The 24,956-nt window shown below is 33.9% G+C and overlaps 1 long non-coding RNA gene, 14 other non-coding genes and 2 pseudogenes across 15 annotated transcripts in view; all 17 read right to left on the bottom strand.

Annotated features, from left to right (window-relative positions):
- The window catches only part of LOC116633300, a 66,217-nt gene that overhangs the window by 1,394 nt on the left and 39,867 nt on the right, over window positions 1-24,956 (bottom strand). The window contains exons 13-26 of the long non-coding RNA XR_004299610.1: window positions 24,010-24,096; window positions 21,925-22,007; window positions 18,199-21,135; window positions 15,795-15,835; window positions 11,422-11,463; window positions 10,284-10,358; window positions 9,353-9,414; window positions 8,381-8,451; window positions 7,587-7,667; window positions 6,730-6,808; window positions 5,568-5,656; window positions 4,595-4,679; window positions 1,594-2,205; window positions 651-736 (exon numbers count right to left, since the gene is read on the bottom strand). This is a non-coding gene — a long non-coding RNA (uncharacterized LOC116633300). The remainder of the gene's footprint in view (window positions 1-650; window positions 737-1,593; window positions 2,206-4,594; window positions 4,680-5,567; window positions 5,657-6,729; window positions 6,809-7,586; window positions 7,668-8,380; window positions 8,452-9,352; window positions 9,415-10,283; window positions 10,359-11,421; window positions 11,464-15,794; window positions 15,836-18,198; window positions 21,136-21,924; window positions 22,008-24,009; window positions 24,097-24,956) is intronic.
- LOC116633391 lies at window positions 240-314 on the bottom strand. Its single transcript, XR_004299676.1, has one exon. It is a non-coding gene; the product is annotated as a small nucleolar RNA SNORD113/SNORD114 family (small nucleolar RNA).
- Window positions 1,222-1,295, bottom strand: LOC116633422. Its single transcript, XR_004299703.1, has one exon. It is a non-coding gene; the product is annotated as a small nucleolar RNA SNORD113/SNORD114 family (small nucleolar RNA).
- Window positions 4,188-4,262, bottom strand: LOC116633384. Its single transcript, XR_004299670.1, has one exon. It is a non-coding gene; the product is annotated as a small nucleolar RNA SNORD113/SNORD114 family (small nucleolar RNA).
- Window positions 5,155-5,229, bottom strand: LOC116633378. The gene has a single exon (XR_004299664.1). It is a non-coding gene; the product is annotated as a small nucleolar RNA SNORD113/SNORD114 family (small nucleolar RNA).
- On the bottom strand, window positions 6,307-6,381 carry LOC116633379. The gene has a single exon (XR_004299665.1). It is a non-coding gene; the product is annotated as a small nucleolar RNA SNORD113/SNORD114 family (small nucleolar RNA).
- On the bottom strand, window positions 7,203-7,272 carry LOC116633407. The gene has a single exon (XR_004299689.1). It is a non-coding gene; the product is annotated as a small nucleolar RNA SNORD113/SNORD114 family (small nucleolar RNA).
- Window positions 7,965-8,039, bottom strand: LOC116633398. Its single transcript, XR_004299682.1, has one exon. It is a non-coding gene; the product is annotated as a small nucleolar RNA SNORD113/SNORD114 family (small nucleolar RNA).
- LOC116633390 lies at window positions 8,954-9,028 on the bottom strand. Its single transcript, XR_004299675.1, has one exon. It is a non-coding gene; the product is annotated as a small nucleolar RNA SNORD113/SNORD114 family (small nucleolar RNA).
- On the bottom strand, window positions 9,910-9,984 carry LOC116633383. Its single transcript, XR_004299669.1, has one exon. It is a non-coding gene; the product is annotated as a small nucleolar RNA SNORD113/SNORD114 family (small nucleolar RNA).
- On the bottom strand, window positions 10,833-10,907 carry LOC116633389. Its single transcript, XR_004299674.1, has one exon. It is a non-coding gene; the product is annotated as a small nucleolar RNA SNORD113/SNORD114 family (small nucleolar RNA).
- LOC116633417 lies at window positions 12,725-12,797 on the bottom strand. Its single transcript, XR_004299699.1, has one exon. It is a non-coding gene; the product is annotated as a small nucleolar RNA SNORD113/SNORD114 family (small nucleolar RNA).
- On the bottom strand, window positions 15,103-15,176 carry LOC116633413. Its single transcript, XR_004299695.1, has one exon. It is a non-coding gene; the product is annotated as a small nucleolar RNA SNORD113/SNORD114 family (small nucleolar RNA).
- LOC116633420 lies at window positions 17,453-17,528 on the bottom strand (annotated as a pseudogene).
- LOC116633427 lies at window positions 19,553-19,625 on the bottom strand. Its single transcript, XR_004299706.1, has one exon. It is a non-coding gene; the product is annotated as a small nucleolar RNA SNORD113/SNORD114 family (small nucleolar RNA).
- Window positions 20,936-21,014, bottom strand: LOC116633424 (annotated as a pseudogene).
- LOC116633418 lies at window positions 23,261-23,335 on the bottom strand. Its single transcript, XR_004299700.1, has one exon. It is a non-coding gene; the product is annotated as a small nucleolar RNA SNORD113/SNORD114 family (small nucleolar RNA).

Raw genomic sequence — 24,956 nt, 5'->3', positions numbered from 1 at the left:
TTCAGTATATTCAATACCTTTGAATGGTTTTTATTGCTTCACCATGTACATTGAGAGTGCATATGCTTCATGCCCTTCATTTTTACTTTTCAGTATTTGTACGTTGATTCTTAAATTGATCCATTGATAATAAAAGAATCAAAATTCAAGAAAACAATGTAAGAAAATGGTCCCTTTACAGTTCTAAAATCAGTCTACATAATAATTTGAGACAGTAATAGATTATATTTCCTTTTGCATTGGACCTCAGAGTTCCAGACATGTAGTATTCATCGTCCATGACTCCTACGCCACCAGCCATCATCATTGGTCCATATTTCAGCCCCTTTTTCTTCATTTTCTGTATATTATTTAATTCCTTAATTCACTAATATTAATTTTAAAAACCCAATGATTCACAAAAAAATGAGTAAGAACATTGAATATTCTACATCTGTCCCTAGAATCATTTATCACATTGATATAATCTTTTTCATTAATCATTCTTAATCTATCATAAATGCATTAATAAATGTAACACTTGGTAATACCCCAGTATTTATCACTGGCCATGATCAGCCTTTCGAATTATATTCACACTATTAATAACACAGTAAACACCCCTTTTTTTTTACAACCTGTCAAATGAAAACATGAGATTTATTACTCACATTGGTCTCTGTACACCTGAAACACAGATGCAACCAGAGAGATTGTGACCAAGAAAGAAATCTTCAACCAGCTTGAGGATGTCCTTCTGGGGGAATAGAAAGCAAAGCATGTTATATAAAAGAAAATCAGAAACCTCATCTGAATTGACCTTTCTTTTCCACATTGCATTCATTCTATCATTTAGGAATTTATTAATTTTCATTCTCTTAACAAAAGGAACCACCTCAAATTTAAGACTGACCTAAAAACTACAGTTGACTCATACTTAGGAGTTTTTATGATCCTTAGTCAAAGAGGTGATGCTCTTGATCCATTTATTTCTTAAGGGGCATCAGTATTTTCAATTTTTAGTAATAATAATTCTTGCCTCACCACATGTATTCACAGCTGGACAACGCTTCACTCTTTTTTTTTATTTTTGTATAGTTCATTAATAGTTCTATCATTGATCCATTTATAATACTAAATCTAAAACGATAAAACCAAGGCAAAAGGATGACCCTTATATATTCCCAGTATCTCTCTAAAATAGCATGTCCACAAGACGGCTCTGACTAATGCCATCTAGTGTTGGACCTCAGAATCCCAGGCACATATTATTCACCATCCACACACATATGCTACCAGTTGCCACCAAAGGTTCAAGTTTGGGTCTCTTTTTCTTCATTCATTTCTACACTTATCAAATAAATCATTAATCCATTAATAGTAATAAAATAAATACATGATTCACAAAATCCAAGAAGATCCTTTCAGATCTCTAAAATCTCTTTATAGAATCATTTCCCACAGAGACTGATTCTGTTTCAGTAATCGACCTCTATATTGCCATTATTGGTTAATCAACACCATGGCTGATACCATATTTCTCACTGGGACATAGTTAACTTCTTAAAATTATGTTTCATACTATCTAAGATGACAACTTTGACCATTACTCACCTTGGTCTCTTTCCAACACGGAAGCAACAAGACAATCTTGACCACAGCCAATCAGCTTGGAGTTCCATTCTGAAGAGTACCAATTAGAAAAGGTGAGAAAAAGATTAAGACATTCTCTCCATTGATCCAAACTTTCCACCCTTCGTATATGTAGACATTAAGGTATTTACTAATGTATGGTAATATTTATTTGCCCGTCATAAAATAAACATCAAACTTTCAAGTTTCTCAGTTTAATAATTGAGTTTTTAAAATAAAGATCTCTCATTTTTTGAGACAAAATAAGTCGTTTAAAGTTAACAAATTAGTAACATTCAATATTTTCACAGTATTGTAAAACTACTATTTCTATGTAGTTTCAAACTACTTTCATCACTCCAAAATAAAATCCCATTCTCATTAAGCAGTCTTTCCCTACTCCTCCTGCCTCCAGCCCCGGGCAACTACCAATCTTTATTCTCTCTCTGTGGATTTATCTACATTGGATATTTTGTATAAATGGCGTCAGGCATGCTGTGACCTTTTCTGTCTGCCTCCTTTCACTTAGCACAATGTTTTCAAGGCACATCCGCATCGCAGCACAGATGACTACTTCATTCCTTTGCAGCCACTCTGGAAAACAGTATGGAGGTTCCTCAAAAAGTTAAAAATAGAGCTACCCTACAGCCCAGCAATTGCACTACTGGGTATTTATCCAAAGGATACAAACGTAGTGATTCGAAGGGACACCTGCACCCCAGTGGTTATAGCAGCAATGGCCACAATAGCCAAACTATGGAAAGAGCTCAGATGTCCATTGACAGATGAATGGATAAAGATGGGTGTATATATACAATGGAATGATACTCAGCCATCAAAAAAAAGAAATCTCGGCATTTGCAAGGATGTGGATGGAACTAGAGGGTGCTTTGCTAAGCGAAATAGTCAATCAGAGAAAGACAAGTATCATGATTTCACTCATATGTGGAATTTAAGAAACAAAGCAGAGGATCATAGGGGAAAGGAGGGAAAGAATAAAACAAGACAAAATCAGAGAGAGAGACAAACCATAAGAGACTCTTAACTCTAGGAAACAAACTGAGGCTTGCTTGAGGGAAGGGAGTGAGGGGATGGGGTAACTGGGTGATGAACATTAAGAAGGGCACATGATGTAATGAGCACTGGGTATTATATAAGACTGATAGTCCTCTCTCACTGTCTCTTTCTCTGTGTCAAATAAATAAATAAAATCTTATTTAAAAAGGGGGGGGTGCTTGGGTGACTCAGTCGTTAAGCGTCTGCCTTCGGCTGAGGTAGTGATCCTAGGGTCCTGGGATGAAGCCCCGCATGGGGCTCCCTGCTTGGTGGGAAGCCTTCTTCTCCCTCTCCCACTCCCCCTGTTTGTGTTCCTCTCTCACTGTCTCTCTCTCTCTGTCAAATAAATAAATAAAATCTTTAAAAAAAAAAAAAGACTGATGAATCACTGAACTCTACCTCTGAAACTAATTATACACTATATGCTAATTAATTGAATTTAAATTTTAAAAAAATAGAACTACCCTATGACTTAGCAATTGCACTACTCGTATTATTTATGCAAAGGATATATAGTGATTAGAAGGGGCACATGCACCCCAATCTTTATAGCAACAATGTCCACAATAGCCAAACTATGGAAAGAGCCTAGATGTCCATCCACAGATGAATGGATAAAGAAGATGTGGTATATATATATACACAATGGAATATCACTCAGCCATCAAAAAGAATGAAATCCTGCCATTTGCAACAATGTGGATGGAACTAGAGGGTATTATGCTAAACAAAATAAGTCAGTCAGAGAAAAACAAGTACCATATGATTTCACTCATATGTGGAATTTAAGAAAAAAACAGATGAACATAGGCAAAGGAAAAAGAAAATAAGATAAAAACAGAGAGGGAAATAAACCATTAAGAGACTCTTAACTACAGGAAACAAGCTGAGGGTTGCTCAAGGGTAGTTGGGTGGGGTGATGGGGTAACTGGGTGATGGGCATTGAGGGCACTTGAAGTAATAAGCACATGTTGTTATGTGCAACTGATGAATCACTAAATTCTACCTCTGAAACTAATAATACACTATACGTTAATTAAATTGAATTTACATTTAAAATTTTTTTCAAAATTTTTGAGTATAGTTGACACACAATGCTACATTAGTTTCAGGTGCACAACACATGATCCAACTTCGCTATACATTATGCTATGCTCAATATGCTATTACAATATCATTGACTATATTCCTTAATTTGTACCCTTTTATTCCCATGACTCAATAATTGACTATTACTGATCACTGTCTATATCATCCTTAGTCAAAAAGGTAAAATGCACTTGATCCACTTATTATCCATTCTAACATATTATTTCTCCTTACTACGTATTTTAATTATGAACAATACTTAACCCTCTTCATCTTTATTCATTTATACATTTATTTTGCCATTGATACTTTTATAATATTTCTAAAAATTCATTATCACAAAGAATAAGAACAAGTTCCTTGTATATTCCTGACCTCTGTCTATAGGAACACTTTGAACAGAGGGACTAGACTAGGTATCTTTGTGTTGGATGGACCTCAGACTTCCAGACACATAGCATTCATTGTATATGACTCATACGCCACCAGCTGTCATCATTGGTCCACACTCAGATCTCCTTTTCTTCATTCTCGTTTACATTTGCTTATTGTCAATTTATCAAGTCATTGATATAATAGAATAAGTATCTGTGAATCACAAAACTCAAGGACAAGATCCTTAAGTATCCCTAACAACTGTCTATAGAATCTTTTGCCTCACTGAATATACTTATTTGCCTAATGATCCTCATTGGGAACATATTGATTAGTTATCATAATGTTTCATGTCAACACCATATTTACCATTGAGCTATGTTTGGAATTCCTTGAATTTCTAATATGATACTGAATATCCTATACAAATCATCTAAACCAGAAGAATCTGACTGTCACTCACATTGTTCTCCATGCTCGTACACACAGGGGCATCCATGGGCACCTGATCACGGCCAAATGACTATGTAAGTTCAAGTTTATCCATTCTGAGGAATACAAAGCAGAACAGACAATAACAGGCTGAGAGATTATTGATTCATACATTCCATCTTCAGTCAGTCATTTGGGAATACAGTGAATTGGGATCATATTTATTATTTTTCTCAAAATAAAACAAACAATAGCAAACCTAACACTAACATGAAATAAGAACTTTGGCTGTTATTGTCTATGTATCATTCTCAGCCAAAGAGTAAGACATGTGAACCATTTACATTTCTTAATGAACTGCAGCATTTTCAATATATGTTAATAGCTTTTATCACCTCACTACATAAACTAAAAGCAAACATATTTCACTCTATCTTATTTGTACTTGTACACTGATTATCTCTTTGGGCCATTTTTTACAGTAAAATCAAAACTCATAAACACAAAACAAGAAAATTATTCTTTTATTTTCCTAATATTTGTCTATAATATCATGTCAAACAGAGGCAATAGATTAGCTTTCTTTTTTTGTTGGACCTCAGAGTTTCAGACATGTAATATTCATCATCTATGACTCATACGCCACCAACTGTCATCATTGGTCCAAATCTGGACCTCTTTTCTCTTCATTCTCATCTGTATAAGTTCACTGACCAATACATGAATTCACTAATATTAATTCCTAAAACTCTGTGGTTCACAAAAACCCGAATAAGAACCGTGAATATTCTATATCTGCCTATAGGATTATCTGCCACATTGATATATCTCTTTCATTAATTATCATCAAAGTTCCATATATGGATTAATACATACAATGCAGCAGACCAATCCCATATTTATCATTCCTGATGGTTGGCATTTCTTATTATATTTCACACTTTTAATAATATAGTGAATACTGAAAATAAATTCTCCAACGCAGACACGAAACTATTACTCACATTGGTCTCTGTGCTCATTACACCAAGAGGCAACCACAGAGCTCATGACCATGGAAGATGCTTCAACGCACTGAAGTCATGCACCCATTCTGAGGAGTACAGAGCAGAGCAGGAGATTTAAAAAAAAAAAAATTGAGGCCTTCTCTAAAATGGTCCTTGTTTTCCTCATTTCATTTACCCAATCATAAAGGTCCTTATTATTTTTCATAATTTATACACATATATAAGCATAAATATAAATGTAATGTTATGATCCTTAGAAAAATAGGGAACACTCTTGGTCCATTTATCTCTTAACCTGCATTGGTTTCTTTAGTTTATATTAATAGTTCTTGCCTCACCACATAATATATTCATAGTTGGCAAGGCTTCTTCCATGGTTTTATTTAGTTATATATTTATTTATTGGCCCTATCAGTGATCCATTCATATATATAAAAAACATAGAAATTCATGAATCCGGGGTGCCTGGGTGGCTCAGTCGTTAAGTGTCTGCCTTCAGCTCAGGTCATGATCCCGGGGTCCTGGGATAGAGCCCCGCGTCGGGCTCCCTGCTCTGTGGGAAGCCTGCTTCTCTCTCTCCCACTCCCCCTGCTTGTGTTCCCTCGCTCGCTATGTCTCTGTCTGTCAAATAAATAAATAAAATCTTTAAAAAAAAAAAAGAAAGAAATTCATGAATCCATGATTACTAGAACAATATTCTTGTATAATCCTAACATTGATCCACAGGATCAGTGTGTTGGACCTCAGACTTCCAGACACGTAGCATTCATCGTATATGACTCATACGCCACCAGCTGTCATCATTGGTCCATGCACAGGCCTCCTTTTCTTTATTCTCATATACATTTTTTAAGGATCAATTCATCAACTCACTATGGTAATTAAATAAATACCTATGAATCACAAAAGCCCAAGGACAAGGGCCTTCAGTATCCCTATCATTTTTCTTTAGAATCATTGCCTCATTGAAATACCTCCCATTAATCATCCTCAATGTTGTAAAGGTAGATTAATCAACATCATGTTTCATACATTTCCAATTTCATGACTGGATCATGGTTGGTCTTTTCTGTTTCACTGAATACTTGTTTTTAAATATTAAATAGAATCCCCTAAAGAAATCACCCAAAGTGAGATGAAAACATTGACTATTACTCACGTTGGTTCCATGTTCCTACAGGCAAATGTAGAGATCACGGCCAAGGCATACTACTTAAACCACCTTGGGTGTGTGCATTCTAAAAAGTAAAAAGCAGAATAGATAATAACATTAATGAGACATATTCTCTATTGATCCTTTCACTACATTTCATTACTCAGTAATATTAATTCAGGGTAATATGCATTTTACTTTTTCTTAAGAAAAACAAACATTGAACTTTCCACTAATCCAGAACAAGAATACTGGCCATTGTTTATATTATCTATAACAACATTCTTATGTAGAGGTAATACCCATGAACTATTTCTCTCTCACTCTTGCCTTACTACATTTTTTCTTTTATTAATTCACTTATTGTAATAGAATCAAAATTCATGAACACAAAGACCCCAGAACAAGATCCCTGTGAAATTCTAAATCTGTCTATAGGATCATTTCCAACAGAGGCAATAAACTAGATTTTTTTTATGTTGGACCTCAGAGTTCCAGACCTATTCATCAACCATGATTCATACGACACCAGCCATCATCATTGGTCCACCCTTGGCCTTTTATTCCTCACTCTCATCTACCTTTATTAATTCATCAATTTATCTGATAGTAATAAAATAAATACCTATGAAGCAAAAAAAAAAAACCTAAAATATAGGCCTTGAATGGTCCCACATCTGTCCATAGAATCATTTACTACATCATATATTTCATTGATTAATCACCCTTAAAGTCTCATATAGGGACTAATCAATGTAATGCAATGTAATACCAAATCCATATTTATCAATGGACCATGGGTGGCTTTCTTTTATTATATTTTATACTTTTCAAATACAGAGTGTATACCCATAAAAACTCACTCTTCAATGCACCAAACACATAGACAAGCAGACATCTTGTGACCATGATAGAATCCTGAAATCAGCTCCAGGGCATCCTTTCTGAGAAGTGGAAAATACAGAAGGTGATATTAAAAAAAAAAAAAAATTAGACCTTATCTTCATTGTCTTTGTTTTCCACACTTCATTTACTCATCCACTTAGCTATTTATTAATTTTCATAATTTACAATCCTTAACTTAGTCATATTTATTTATATTTGATTATTGATTCTTTCATTTCTTTATACTAAAAGAATCAAAATCCATGAACACAAAGACCAAGAACTTGATCCTCGTATGTTATTAATATCACTATGGTCATTTCCAACAGAGGAAAAAGACTAGATTTCTTGTTGTGTTGGACCTCAGAGTTCCCGACACATAGTATTCATCATCCATGACTCATACGCCACCAGCCGTCATCATCGGTTCAACACTGGCCCTTTTTCTTCACTCACTTCTACATTTCTTTACTGATTAACTTATCAATAAATCAATGACTATAAAATAAACATCTATGAATCAAAAACACTTGAAAATAAGACCCTTAAGCATCCCTAACATCTGACCATAGAATCATTGCCTCCTTGAAGATGTATTTCATTAATCATCTACAATGTTGCAAATAGTAGTTAATCAATATGATGTTTCATGTCAATTCTATATTTATCATGGGGCCATGGTTGGCCTTTTTTTATTAAATTTAAGTATTTCTTAATATTATACCTAACTCCTAAACAAACCACCAAAATAAGATAAGAAGTTTGTACTCACACTGGTCTCCATCTCCTACATATAGAGCTCATAATCATGGAAGATGCTTTAATCAGCTTGGTGTGGCCACTCTGAGAAGTACAGAGCAGAGAAGATGAAAAAAAAGAAAGAGATATTATCTCTCCATTAATCCTTCCATTTCACCTTTTGTTTAGTCAGTAATTTAGGTATTTATTATTTTGGGGTAATATTTATTAATATTTCCCTTAAGAAAATGAAAATCAAATTTGTCACTGAGCCAGAACAGGAACAATGATCATTATGTGTACTTTCTATATAATCATTAGCCAAAGAAGTCACACTTTTGAACCATGTCTTTCTTAATTGGCTCAATGTTTTTAACATCTATTAATAGATTCTCTTATGTCATGACACATTTGCATGATTGAACAATGTTTTACTTATTCATATTTATTTATATTTTTTATTAATTGTTTATAATTTTAATATATCCAATTATGATAACAGAATCAAAACCCATGAACAAAAAGACCAAGAACATGGTCCTTATATATTCTTAACATCTGTCTATAGGGCCATTTCCAATAGAGGCAGTAAACTAGATTTTCTTTGTTGGACCTCAGAGTTCCAGACACGTATCATTCATTATGCATGATTCATACGCCACCAGCCATCATCATTGATCCAAGCTTGAGCCTCTTATTCTTCACTTTCATCAATATTTGTTTATGAATTAATTTACCAATTCCCTGATAATAATAAAACAAATACCTATGATTAAAAAAAAAACAAGAATAAAGGCTCTAAATATCCCTACATCTGCCTATACAATCATTTACCACTTTAGTATATTTCTTATATTAATTATCCTCAATGTTTCATATAGTAGCATATTTCTCATTGGGCCACAGTTGGCTTTCTTTGCTTATACAAAATACATCTTATTAAAACACTGAATATTCTTTTTAAAAAATAACCATTCAAACTAAGAGCATCATAACTATTACTCACATTCGTGTCTGTGTTCCTAACAATGGAGCCAACCACAGGGAATCAGCTCAAGTGCATCCATTCTGAGGAGTACAAAGCAGAAGAGATTATTTAAAAAATTGAGACATTCTCTCCATTTAGCCTTGCTTTCACATTTCATTGACTCGCCCATTTGATTATTTACTAATTTTTCATAATATTTTTTTAGTTTCCTCTTAACAAAATGAACAAATTCGCCCATGAGACTGGTCTGTGACAACCAAAGTGACTATTATTAATCAGTGCCTGTATGATCCCTGCACAGAGGTAACAGTTGATCCATTTAATTCTTAATGGACTTCTGTGATTTCAATTAATATTAATAGTATTTCTTGCCTCACCACATTTTTTTAGTTTAACAATGCTTCATCTTTTTATATTTACTGATTTATATATTTATTTATGGTTCTATCATTGACCATTTATAGATATGAAATCGAAACCAGGTATACGTAGTAAAATAATAAAATCCTTGTGTATTCCTAATATCTGTCCACAGGACTATTTCCAACAGAAGGAATGCCTAGATTTCTTATTTGTTGGACCTCAGAGTTTCAGACACGTAATATTCATCATCCATGACTCATACGCCACCCTTTGTCATCATTGGTCCAGAACTGGCCCTCTTCTTCTCCACTAATTTCTACATTTGTTTACTGATTAATTCCTCATTTCATTAGTAATTAGGTAATTTTGAATCACAAAAACTTAAGAACAAGATTTTTAAGTATCTCTAATAGCTACCTACAGGATCATTTACTACATTGATTATATCTCTCATTAATCATTCTTAATTTTGCAATCATCAACAATAGTGTTCAGGACAATGCCATATTTATCACTGGGCCATGGTTGGCTTTCATGGATCCTTTAAAAGGACCAAAACCACGACAAATTCCTAGACCATACTCACATTGATCTCTAGGCTCCTAGGTAACCAGAGAGCTCAAGACCATGGAGATGCTTAAACTGGCTGGGAGCATCCACTCTGAGAGTATAAAAACAGATGATAAAAAAGATTTGAAATATTCTCTCCATTTATCCTTGCATGCCTCCTTTCATTTTATTTGTCATTTAAGTATGTATTAAATTGTTATGTATTTTTCTTGAGGTAACAAACAACGTTGAACAAGGCCCTGGCCAAACAAGAAAATAGGCTATGATTTACACTGTGCATATCAACCTTAGCCAAAGAGATAACACCTTTAGGACATTTATTTCCTAATGGAAGTCAGTGTTTTTAATATATATTAATAACATTTCTGGCCTCACCATATATTTTCAAAATTGGATAATGCTTTATTTTCTTGCTTTATTTGTTTGTTTGATTCTTTTGTTGATCCACTTACAATAATAGAATCAAATTCTGTGAACACAAAAACTAAGAAGATCTTTAAATATTCCTAACATCTCTTCATTGGATCATTTCCAGCAGAAGATATAGACTAGATTTCTTATTGTGCTGGACCTCAGAGTTCCAGTTACATAGTATTCATCATCCATGACTCATACTCCACCAGTCATCATCATTGGTCCAGGACTGGCCCTCATTATCTTCAATCATGTGCACATGTTTTAATGATTAATTCATCAATACCCTAATGATAATAAAATGCATAAAGGTCATGAAAACTTGAGACAAGATCCTTGAATATCTCTAACATTTCTGTACAGAATTACATACCACTGATTATATCTTAATTGTCCATAATATTTCCTATAGAGATTAATACAATACTTCATATTAACACCATTTTACTATTTGAATGTGACCAAATAATGTCTCCATAAAGGGAGGTTTAAATCAACTGTGACTCAAAATTGAAATTGAATAATACATTTTACACTAATTAATTGAATAATTAACTGTGAAAATGAATAAAATGGTCTTGCTTTTTTCTCTTTAATTGACCACGGATGTGCTGAACTGGCTCACACATGACCTTCATTCATTTTATTTGTATATGTAGCAATTTATTCCCTTTCAATAATGGAGTTAACACCCATGACAGACTGCCAAACCAGAAGCAATTACCTTGACTGTTACTTACATAAGTTTCTACACTCCATAATTAATTCATCATGCATCCATTCTGTAGAGTATAAAGGAAATATAAAAGCAAATAGATTCAATGATATAGATGATAGATATAGAACAGCCTAGATTCAGATATTTTGGTCAAGTCAACAATAAATGATTAGAAATAAACCTTAGTGCCTGTTATGTATTAAAACTCAAAACAGCATATTTATTGCTTGATTGATCCACCCATTACATTTAACTGATACAAAGAACCCCTCTGAAACCAGCACCAGATAAAAGAATAAGAACCATGACTACTACTCATATCTGTTTCTATGTCTCCTACTTGGCCAGGTGACGCTCTATCTTCTTTCTAAATGGATCTTGCTTGGAAAGAACTAGGCTAATCTGAATCCTAGAGTCCAGCACATTCTCAACAATTGTGCATCCTTATCCCACCTCTACATGTGTATGTAGGAACACAGTTACATATGGAGTCATTTATCTTCTGCTTTTTTAAAGAAACTTCACCAAACCAGAAAAAGAAATCCTATCTAAATATATTCACCATTCCCAAAATTTAAGAGCATAAGACTTATTTTCTTTATCTGGAGAGCAATTGTGTAGAACTGGATTAATCACTGTCCTTGCTTCATAACACATGCTTCTCATGATCCAAATAATTGATTAAAACGTTAACTTATTCTTTTATATATATACAATAATATCACTAATATTTGTGACTCCACAGAAACAGGACAATATTAATGCCTGTCCATAGTTTCTTAGGCACAGAAAAAAAGATCAGATTATTTTTTTCCTGTTTTCTTTTTTTTTATTAAAACATAGCGAAGATCATTGGATTAGTAGTAACTGGTCATATGACACATTCTCAACATAAGTCCATGTGCAAGCCCTCTCTCAATTATGCAGTTATTTAATCAATAATTAATTTTAAGTAAATGTTTTGCTCTTCTCTTAGTAAAACAAAAAACCAACAACCCAAAAAAACAACGTGGGTTCTTATATCCATTTATCTAAATTCTCTTTACCCAAAAGGGTCAGCTTTAATCAATTTACTTTACTGGAACTCAGTGCTTCAGAAATTTATTAACAATGATTTTTATATTACATATATTACATTACATACTCTCCTACTTGGATCAGGAATAACCCGTTTTGTCTTTATTCATTTATTTGTTTCTTGATTTATTCATGCATTGATTTACTGAAAATACAGTACCCAAAAGCCCAAGAACAAACTGCTGAGTATTTTTAACTCCTAGAATAAGCTCATTTCCCATAGAGACAACAGAGAGGAATCTTTTGTAACGGACCTCAGAGTTACAGGGTTTAATCAAAATCCTTGATTTCAGACACCCCAGGGTACTCATCATTGATCCAGGTTAAGAAATCTTTTTCTTCATTTATACCTTTGTTTATTGATCCATTCATTGATCCACCAACAGTAATAAAATCAATATCCACAAATTTTTAAAAAGCCAAGAACCAGATCCTTGGGTATGACCAAGGTCTATTTATAGGCTCTTTTCCCATAACTAGACCTTTTCCCAAAAGTGTTTTTTTTGCAGTGGCCCTCAGCAAGGAATGATCAATTAACATCCCAGCTTCATGTGCATCCTATTCCAACTATCTTCCATCTTTCTATGTACTCCTTCAGTGAGGAGCTATCCAGTAGCACTTTGCATCATAACATGAATGTGCCATAACTGGGTTCTCACATGGTCGCCATTAGCCACATGTAACTACTAAGTACTTGAAATGTGGCTAGTGCACACTAAAGAACTAAAGTTAAAATTCACTGAACTTTAATTATTTTAGACTTAAATAGCCACGTGTGGCTAGGGGCAACCACACTGAACAGTGCAGCCTTAGATTTTATCACTGGATAAATGTTTAAGTCAAATGCACTGCAAAAATAAGTTGGATTATTCATCTACTTTGAAAATGAATAAAATGTCTTCCATCTTACTTTCAACTACAATTGTACTGAATTGGATTAACAATAATATTTATTTCATGGCACATTCATATCATTGATCTGTGTATGGTTTAATTTAAATAATTCAGCGAACACTAATGAAAAATTCACCCCAATTGACAAGATCTTTTGACTATTATCTACTTTAGTCATTAGGTTCCTTCCCCACAAAGATAACAGCCAAGATCTTCATCAGTAGAGACTAATTAAATCAACCATTGTCTTCATTCTGTGGAGTCAAGTGCCAATATTCAAAAGAATGAACAGTCTAGATTTAGAATGATTTAAAGGACAATAGTTGTGTGGTACAAGATTAATCAGGAAGTTGGTTCATTTCTCATTTTCATCACTGACCCAAGAACATCATTCCTTATTTATTTCTTGATTTAAATTTTAAATAATACAATGAATACTGTTGAGTTCATCGTGCAAAAATAAAAACTCTGCCTATTGCACTTATCTGTCTAGAGACCCCCTACCCACATAGGCAAGAGCCTAGACAATTTTTTTTCTGAAGGACTCAATTTGTATAGAAATAGATGAGCTTAAATTTGTGATTCATGGCATATTCTCACCAAGATCTATGCTTGACCCTCCTCATATATTAATTCAATCGTTCATTGTTTTATTTACTTATTTATAGAGTGACTCAGGGAATATTTGATCATACATTAAAATATACTAAAACACACACACAGGTAAACCCATGAACAACCCAGAATAGAAACGCTCTTCATGTGCAAGTGTCCACATGCCCATACCCAAGCTACGAAGAGACGATCAGTAGTATAAACAAAGATTAATCATTATTCTTGCTTCTTACTGGGCCATGTTTTGCCCCCTTTTTTTAAAAAACCATGGTTAGGACTTAATCTACTCAAATATAACAATTCATCAATATCTGGGAATTAACTAATATTAGATAGGAAACTTGAAAAACATTATTTTGTCTCCATGTCTATTATAGTACCCACAGAGCTTTAAAAATGAGCTGTTCCTCCTTTTTAATAAAGTTCGGCGAACAGAGGTAGATTAATAATAACTCTGTGGGGTGCCTGGGTGGCTCAGTCGTTAAGCGTCTGCCTTCGGCTCAGGTCATGATCCCAGGGTCCTGGGATCGAGCCCCGCGCCGGGCTCTCTGTTCAGCGGGGAGCCTGCTTCTCCCTCTCCCACTCTGCCTGCCTGTTCCCTCTCACACTGTCTCTCTCTGTCAAATAAATAAATAAAATCTTTTAAAAAAATACATAAATAACTCTGTTCATAAGGCACATTCTAATATGAACTATGCTCATTCTTTTTCCAATTAAGTATTTAATGAATTATTTATGTATGTAATTTTTCCTTTTCTAAATAAAAACAACCAACCAGCAAACAACCACCTACATGAGTCTTACATACATCTGCCTACCCACTCCTTCCAAAAAGGGGCAACAGCCGTTAGAAATAGATTTAACTGGAATTCAGGGCCACAGAAATGTATAATAACAATCCCTGTTTCATTATATACTCTCATAATTGGTCTATGCCCAGATTTCTTTATATTTACTCATTATTATATTTCTTCAATTTATTCATGCATGATTTACTTACAAGAATTCAATCTATACCCATAAAGTGTGTATGCCCATAATCAAGATACTTGAACATTCTGAACTTCCGCTCTAAGCTCATTTCCATAGAGGAAAAAAACGAGGCCACTTTTTAATTATGGACCTCAGAGTCACAGATGGCTTTAATCAAAATTTTTGATTCAGACACCCTCCAATCTCATCATTGGTCCACACTTGGCACTCTTTTTCTTCATTCATTTCTACCTTCATTTTCCTATGAATCACCAACTCCCAGAACAAGATACTCAATAGAACTATAATCTGTCTCTAGACTGATTTCTCACAGAGCTTTCAGACTAGATCTCCGTGTGAACCTTGCTTCGTATCAATACCATCATTAAAAATGTCCCATGATTGGGCCATGTTCATTTAATGTCCAGTTTTAAGCATGGTGTAATAAAAAACCCATAATTGTATCCCACATTTAGAACACAGACAGTATGCTCTACCTTCTGAGAGCTCCTTCCTCTAAACAGTTAATAGCCTGGATCTCTATCAAAATGAAAATGCTTCAATCCACTGTGGTTTAGAAATAATATGGAATAGCAAACAGTTCCAAAAATTAATTAAATGCCTTCCATTAAAAAAAAATGCATCTCAGTTGTGCTGAAATGGGTTAATTCTACTCCTTGGCCCCAGAACACATTCCCACTATTGGTCCATACTTAGTGTTCTTAAATTATTATTTTTGTGTATATAGCCTTTTGTTCTATTTAACTACCTTAGTGACCACATATGGACAAACCATACGAACAAGAACAAACTTTGACTGTTACATTTACTTCTTACCCACAGAAGTAACAGTCAAGATCTTCTTCATTGGACAATGGCTGAATCCAATGTGGAGTATTCATCCAGGAAGATAAGGTAGATTTTTAAAAGAGTGAAAAGTATAATTTTAGATTTTTAAGTAGAAGTCAGTTCTGCATTAGTAGATTAATCATAAATATTGGTTCGTGTCACATTTTCATCAATACAACAGTGGTATCCTTTTCATTTACTGAATTACTCAATTTTTAGTGTGAAATAACATAAAGAAGATCTTTTATAATCTACCACCGAACACAAAAAGAACTAGCACTATTATTGATATCTGTCTCTATAACCTACCAAATAGTAAAAAGTTCAGATAATCTTTCAGTGGGAAAACTTGGGATGAATTTAAATTCTTATTTCATGAAACAATCTGAACAATGAGCCCCATACTATACTTTAATTCTTGTGTTTATCAATTAATTTATTTACTCACTTTTTAAATAACTCTAAGGTAATTTAATTATCTACTCTTTTTTTTTTCTACAGAAAACACAAAATGGTAGAGCCATCAACCACCCAAAACTAAATACTATTACATGCAACTTTCTATCTCAGCACTGTTTGCACTGATGGAACTTTCTGAAGTGATGGAAGTATTCTCTATTAGCACTATTCAATATGGTAACTACTGGCCACATATCTTTTGAAATGTGGCTAGTGTTACGAAGGGTGTGAATTTTTATTTTTAATTAATTAGAATTTAAATGTTAACAGCAAGATGTATTTAGAGAATGGGGGTTATATGATCTTTCCCCGAAGGAGGGGCCTGGATCTTTTTTACTTAAGTGGACTTCAAGAGGATAGAACAGGGTTAATCATGCTCCTTCATACATTATATGTGCTCCTCACTGACCCATGGTTTACATTCTTTTAAATAATGGATTGAGATATACAATTATTCTTTTACTCACTACTAATAATGGCACCAATAATGATGAACCCTAAGGATACTTCATAAGAAGGCTAAGTGATACTAAATGTATCCATTGGCTTTTCATTTGCAGAAATCAACAAAATACATTTACATTTTTCTTTCATTTTTAGTTATTTATTTTTCCATTTTTCTTTTGAAAAAGTCTATGAACACAATTACTATACTCACCTCTCCAATGTTCATGCTTAGACCTTTTCTACGTTTCAATAATTATTTAATAATGTATTTTATTTTTTATCATTGATTATGTTCAATCTTGTTTATTAAAATCATCTCATACTAATGGGCTTATCATAATTTGCTAGATTATAATTGAATATACATATTCAATTAAATATTGTTGATTACTATGCAATATGTAATTTTCTTGTCTCTTTTTAAAATAAGACATGCCACTGACTCACCACCACCTCAGAACATTTTAAAACACTGAGGTGCACATATATCCATCTATATGCTCCCAAAGGAGGAGCAGCCTTAGTCTGCTTTATTTTAGCTCAAAATTCCAGAAAAATATTAATAATAATCCTTGATTCATTAGCTCCTTTCATGATTGGATAAGGTGCAGCCCTTATCTTTACTTACACTTTACTTATAATAATACAATTCATAGTTGTGAACAATAAAACACCACCACAAAACAAGACCACCTCAAATATTTCTAATTTCATCTATAAGCACATTTCCCATAGATGCAATGGACCTCAGAGTTACAGACTGGGTTTAATCAAAAATTTTATTCAGATGCCCCACGCACACTCATCATTGATCCAGACTTGGTATTCTGTGCCTTCATTTAATATAGTGTTCTGATTTATTCATCGATTCATTAATAATACACTCAGTGTGCATGAATTAGGAAAATAAAATGAAGGTCCTTGAAGATAGGAATATGTCCATGAAAGCTGACTTCCTACAGAGCTACAGAACTAGCTCTCTCTGTGCAATCCACCTCAGCATTGCAAAAATGAATTAATCCATTTCCTTGCATCATCTCAATTCTATTAGTCATTGGTCCCTGCTTGGGCTCTTTCATTTAACATCCATGTTTTAAAGATGGTACAGTGAACTACCATTTTGTACCATGAGTAAGAAAAAGGCAAAATTTCCCATTTTCTTATGTTCTCCCCTCAGTGGGTTCATAGTCTATAATAGTATCAACCAACGGAGAAGTATTTAAATCAACTGTGGAACAAAAGTAAAATGGAGTATAAAAGTGTTTTGAAAATTATTGAAATGCCTTTCATCCTTCATCTCAGTAAATTTACTAATGCTGAAATGGATTAATCATAATTCTAAATTCATAACATATTTTAATCATTGGTCAACGTATGACCACCTTTGAATTTGCTCATGTATGCAGCCATTTATTCTTTCCAAACATCTCAGTGAATACCCATGATCAAGCCCCCAAGCAATACATGAACATTGATTATTGCTTACATTGATCTCTTCTCTCTTTACCCAAAGAGATAAAAGGCAAGATCTTCACCATGAGATAATAATCAAATCTAGTAGATTGTGCTCATTCTGAGGAGTAAAAGGCAAACTTTAAAAAGAATCAGTCTATATTTAACTATTTTAAATGATCAAAAGTCAACCATAAACCTAAATTTCCATAATTTTCTAAACATTTGGAAGAGAGAGTTCTACTTCATATTTACTAATTTGTGTGATTTTTTTATTTTAAATAATAGAATGAACACACTGAACCTAGGACTAAACAGAAGAAAAATAATTATAATTATTAGGAATATCTGTCTGGACCTGCTACCCATGTAGGTAAAAGCCAGGATCATCTTTTTAGTTGAACTTTATTTGTGCAGAATTAGATACGTGGGAGATTCAATTCAAGGCACAATCTCACCAGGGATCCAAGCCTGACCCTACTTAATATATTTATTAATTCACTCACTAATTGTTCTATTTAATTACTCCTGGGATAATACGGCCATCCCTTCATTTTTCTAAAAGAATTCCAAAAATTAAACAACCATCAAAAGAGAAGCAAAATACTTATTATTTATAAATGTCTATGTGCACCATTAGAAAGGCCTAGAGCTCTTTGAATTCCTATGGATATCAACTGTATAAAACATGATACATCATGATCTTTACATCCAACTGCATGCTTTCCTTTTGTGCATTGTTGGCTGACTTTTTAAAAAACTGATATAAATGCAAATACATTTGCTCACTTACAATTATACTTCAATATATGTCAGCCCACTCACACTGGATAAGTACCTTGAATAATATTTACATTTGTCCTTATGTCATTACCCAGAAGAATAGCAAACTGATTCTTTAATATTTGTTTGCTTACATAAAACTGCATAAAAAGATTGCATTAATCATGAGTGTGGTTGTATAAAACATCATCATTGCTCCATGCTCTCCCTCTCAATTACATAGTTTATTCAATCAACTACTTATGTAAATATATTTCCCTTTCCTTAATAAAATGATCAATTGGCAATGTGCCTCAACACAAAGCAAAACACTGACTCTTATGCGCAGCTGACCATATGCCCCTTACCAAAGTGATAAAAACCTTGACTACTAATTTATTGGGACTAAATATCCCAAAATTGTTTTAATAACTACCCACGTTTCATTATATGCCTTAAAAGTAATGCATGTATATCTCTCTTATTCTTTATTCATTGATATATTTCTTTATTCATGGGCTAATTATATTATAATAATGCAATTCATACCCCAAACCACAAAAGCCCACGAATAAGATGCTGTAGGCTCATTTCCCACAAAGAGAATAATGAGGTGTTTCTTTGTAATGGACCTCAGTTGCAGATGGGTTTAATCAAAATTCTTGTTTCAGAAACCCCATGACATTCATCATTGGTCCATACCAGGAAATTTTTTTTTGTTTATTGATTAATATTCCAATTCACAAATAATAATACAATCACAAAATTCCAAAAACGAGATCCTTGAATTTTAGGCTTTTCTCCCAAAGAGCTAATAAATTCATCTTTTTTGTAATGGTGTTCAAAGCTGCACATGCAGATGGATCAAACTCCCTGCTTTGTATCAAACCCACATTTAGCACTGCTTCCTGTGTGGCCCTTTCTTATTTAATTTGTCCATATGTCAAAGATGGTTCAATGAAAAATAATGAAACCACCATCTTCAATCACCTCTGGGCTGCCCCGAAAGAGCTATCAGCTAGCTCTACCCATATGGGAATGCTTAAATCAACCATGGTAAAAAATAAAGAATATTAAACTGCTCTGAAAATAAATTAAATAACTTCTATCTTCTTTTAAAATTACCTCTATTGTACTGATTTAGATTAAACATAATTTTTGGTTTATAACACATTCCCATCATCGGTCCACACTTGAAGTGTTTTATTTATTTTGTGTGTGTAGTACACAATTATTCACTTTGAAATTCTTCAGATAAGACCCATGAACAAGCCATCCAAACAAAGAATGTGAACTAAGGGACTTACATATATTAGTCTTCATGCTCCTGGCTGACTATAATAACTCTTACTAAATGATTGAGTCAGCAGTGCTATTGTTCACTCTAGGTAGGAAAAAGCAGATATAGACTACATTTAGAATTTTTTAATGGCTGTTAATCAGACAGAGCTAGATACCAATAAGAACTTTGGCTCAAACATGCAGTTCTTTATTAATCCAGTATGGAATTCTTAGTGATAAAAAATATAATAAATACTATTAAGTCCACCACCTTAGCCCAAGATTAAGATCTATAATGTTTACAAATATCTACCTGTATCAACACCTATTAAGGGGATGCTTATCTAACAGATTATTGACTGAGGCAAACACTTTCCTTTTTCTTAGTTTAAAAAACCCCCCAGCAAACTACAAAAACTCCAAACACTGCCTCTTAGCTGCAGACACTAATATGTTCCATATAAAAGGGGATTACACAGTAAGCCTTTCCATTTTCCTTCAGGATTGTATTGATATTAATAGTGTTTACTGCACTCTGCTAATTGTCCCATGAGGAGGCTTTTAGTGTTTCATGTATTCATTTCTTTCTTTATTCACGCATTGATTGACTTGAAATAATACAATCCATATCCATGAACCACAAAAGCCTGGGGCAAGTTTATTGAATTTTCCTAACTTCTACTATTAGCTAATTTCTACAGAGAATATTGACTGGTTTCTTCTCCGTAATGGACCTCAGAGTTACACAGAGGGCTTCATCAAAGGTGTTGATTCAGATACCTCCACCAAATACTCATCATTGATCCAGGCACAGCTTGCTAGGTCTTCATTCACTTACGCCTTTTGAATGGATTCATTCATTCACAGATTCATGGTTAACAGTTCTACAATCAATCACCTTTAATGACACAAAACTGAGAACAAAAGCCTGAAAGACAAACAAGATCTGCTCATTGCCCCCATTCATGGGGAGCAAATAGTCCCTCACTTTTCACAATGAAGCTCTGTTTTACTCATAGGGATTAATCAGCAAGCTTGCTTCATATCAGTCCCTTACTTATGAGTGGTGTCCACCTGCTCATTTTCACTGGACTTGCCCATACGTGAAAGCTGGTGTCATCGACAACCACAGACCTCTCATCTTAACCCACAAGGGACAAAACTGACATCTGCCATCTTCCGAGGTCTTCCAGCCTCAAAGCGTTAATAATTGAGATCTTTGGGAGCCTGGGTGGCTCAGTTGGTTAAGCGACTGCCTTTGGCTCAGGTCATGATCCTGGAGTCCCTGGATCGAGTCCCGCATCGGGCTCCCTGCTCGGCAGGGAGTCTGCTTCTCCCTCTGACCCTAACCCCTCTCATGTGCTCTCTCTCATTCTCTCTCTCTCAAATAAATAAATAAAATCTTTAAAAAAAAAATAATTAAGATCTTTGTCAGTGAAGGAACATACTAAGCAAATGTGGCAAGAATATTAAATGGGAAGATAGACTGCTTTGAGAATATGTGAAATGCCCTCCATCACGTTAGTAATGGTCCTTAGCTGAGAGGAGTCAAAGTAAATATAAATTTTAATTCGTGACACATTCCAATCATGGGGCTCAGGATTGGCATTCCTTAATTTCATATATTATTTAACTACTTATTTTATTGAACTAATTTAGTGGGCTCCCATAAATAACCCCCATCTAAGCCTTGAACACAAACATTGATATTACTTACATCAGTTTTTACACTTCTCAGTCCCAGAATTAACATCCAGGTCTTGAGGATTACAGAATGATTAAATCTGCTTTGTGTTCATTCTACAAACAAAGGGAAAAGGGGGGAGGGAAGACAATTTGCAAACACAGTGAAAGCAGAACTCTCTTTTTTAAACTTATGAAATTTGTGAAGAGGACTAGTTAACCAGAAGCTCTATTTCATATCACATTCTCATCATCTTCCCAAGGATGGTATCTCTTACTTAGTTAAATTTCTACTAAATAATAGGAATACTATTGAATTCCTTGCTCAACACAAAATAAAATAAAAATTACCAATTAGAGACATCTGACTTTATTTGCTACCTATGTAGGGGGAGCCATGATCACCTTTTTATTGGACTTATTTGTGTAGAATTTAACATATTTTATTTGTTTCCTGGTACAATCTCCCAATCCTCCACTACACGTATTTATGGATTTATGGATTCACTCACTTACTGGTTGATTTTATTATTCAGGGAATAATAATACCATCTTTCTAAAGAAAACTCAAAATGGTTAAACACCAACCCAGAACCAATCACAATAATTTGGAAAAGTGCAGATGCACCTTTCAAAAAATGGAAGAGCCTAAAATTTTTCTTAGAATACTTGTCATTGGAAAACTACGATGAATCAAAATCCTCATATTTAAACATGTGTTGCTAATTGGTCCATGGTTTGCTGACTTTTTAAAAATAGATTAATATATAAAATTATACTTTCTTTCTCTTATACAAATACACTAATATCTGTGATCTTAACCACTGGACAAAAACACTGAACAAAATTTATGTGTGGCCGTAGTCATTACCATCAATAAAAGGCTTGCTTCTTTTTTATTGTTTTAATAAAAGTTAGTTTTAAAAAAGATTGGATCAATGATGAGTGTTGTCATATAAATCATTCTCATCATTGGTCTCTGCTTGGCTCTCAATTATGTGATCATTTAACCAACTATTATAGAGTAAATGTGTTGCCATTTCCTTAATAAAAGAATCAGTCAGCAACCCACCACCAACAAACACTCCTGAGTATTATGTACAAATAACCATATACCCCTTTCATTTACTATTCATTTATTAGAAGTCAGAGTTTCAGCCAAATTTTAATAATACTACACCATGTTGCATTACATTCCTTAATAATAATTGTAAAATTGTCCTCCTTTTTTCATTCACTGACACATTTTTTTTTATTTGTGGGTCAATTTTATAATAAAATACAGTCCATCACTAAGAACCACGATAGCCCAAGCACAAGGTACCACGTGCTCCTTTCCCACAGAGGGAATAACTACGTGTCTCTTTGTAATGGACCTCAGAGTTGCATATGGGTTTAATCAAAACTCCTGTTTCAGATACCCCATGGTACTCATCATTGGTCCAGGCACGTTTTTCTTCCTTAATATCTTCATTTATTTATTTATTCATTGATCCATAAATAACAATACAATCATAAAATTCCAGGACAAGATCCTCCCACTAGTGGCTCTTTTCCCAAAGAGCAAATAGACTAGATCTCCTTTTACAATGGACCTCAGAGAACACATGTTCTTTTTATATATTATGTATATATATTATGTGTATATGTATGTATATATATATTTTATATATCTATGCCTCATACCAAATCCACATTCACCATTGGTCCTTCTGTGGCTTTATTTTATTTAATTGCCCATGTTTTAAAGATGTTTCAATGAAAAGTGATGAAACCACCATCTTTAATCACATCTCAAAACAAAGTCTTCCATTTGCTTATAGGCTGCCACACAAAACAGCTGTCAGTCAGTACTACCCCAATAGGGAAATGTTTGAGTCCTCTGTGGAGGTAAATAAAATGAAATATTAAGTAGTTCTGAAAATGAATGAAATGACTATCTTTTTAAATCACCTCAATTGTGACAATTAGAAGTAATTTTTGATTGATAACATATTCCCATCACTGGTCCATATTTGGAGATTTTTATTCCTTTTATGGACATTTATTCTTTCAATATACCACTAAACACTCATGAACAAAGTATCCCAACCAAGGATGGAAACTCAGTCTTACTTACATTTGTCTCTATGTTCTTTACACACAGAGCTAACTGCCAAGATGTTGTTTCTTAGAAAATGAATAAGTCTGCTGTCTTATGCTCATTCTGTGAAGGAAAAAGTAGAATTAACCTAGGTTTTTAATGTATGTTAATTACGTGGAATTAGATAGTAGTAAACTTTGGTACTTCTTAATTAGTCTAGTATTTTACTTTCACATTTAAATACTGTACTAGCCACTGTTGAATACACCACATAGGGATAAAAACAATATCTATCAAAAATATCTTTATATCTTAGGGGCACCTGGGTGGCTCAGTCATTAAGCGTCTGCCTTCGGCTAAGGTCATGATCCCAGGGTCCTGGGATCGAGCCCCGCATCGGGCTCCCTGCTCCGCGGGAAGCTTGCTTCTCCCTCTCCCACTCCCCCTGCTTGTGTTCCCTCTCTCGCTGTGTCTCTCTCTGTCAAATAAATAAATAAAATCTTTAAAAATATATATCTTTATATTTTAATAGTCCTAACAGAATAAAAGGTAATTTCAACAGATGTTTCTTTTGCAGAATTGAGTACATTTAAATCCTTATTTTACATTCTCTGTGATGACTCATGCCATGACAAATCGAAACCAAAATGAGATGCCACCTCACACCAGTCAGAATGGTTAAAATTAACAAGTCAGGAAAGAACAGATGTTGGTGAGGATGCAGAGAAAGGGGAACCCTCTTACACTGTTGGTGGGAATGCAAACTGGTACAGCCACTCTGGAAAATAGTATGGAGGTTCATCAAAAAATTAAAAATAGAGCTACCCTACGACCCAGGAAAGAGCCCTGATGTCCATCCACAGATGAATGGATAAAGAAGAGGTGGTATATATATTTACAATGGAATATTACTCAGCCATCAAAAAGAAAGAAATCTTGCTATTTGCAATAACGTGGATTGAACTAGAGGGTATTATGCTAAG

This window comes from Phoca vitulina, unplaced genomic scaffold, assembly GCF_004348235.1.
Source record: "Phoca vitulina isolate PV1807 unplaced genomic scaffold, GSC_HSeal_1.0 scaffold7, whole genome shotgun sequence".
Taxonomy (NCBI): domain Eukaryota; kingdom Metazoa; phylum Chordata; class Mammalia; order Carnivora; family Phocidae; genus Phoca; species Phoca vitulina.
This window is presented reverse-complemented; position numbering and strand designations above follow the sequence as displayed.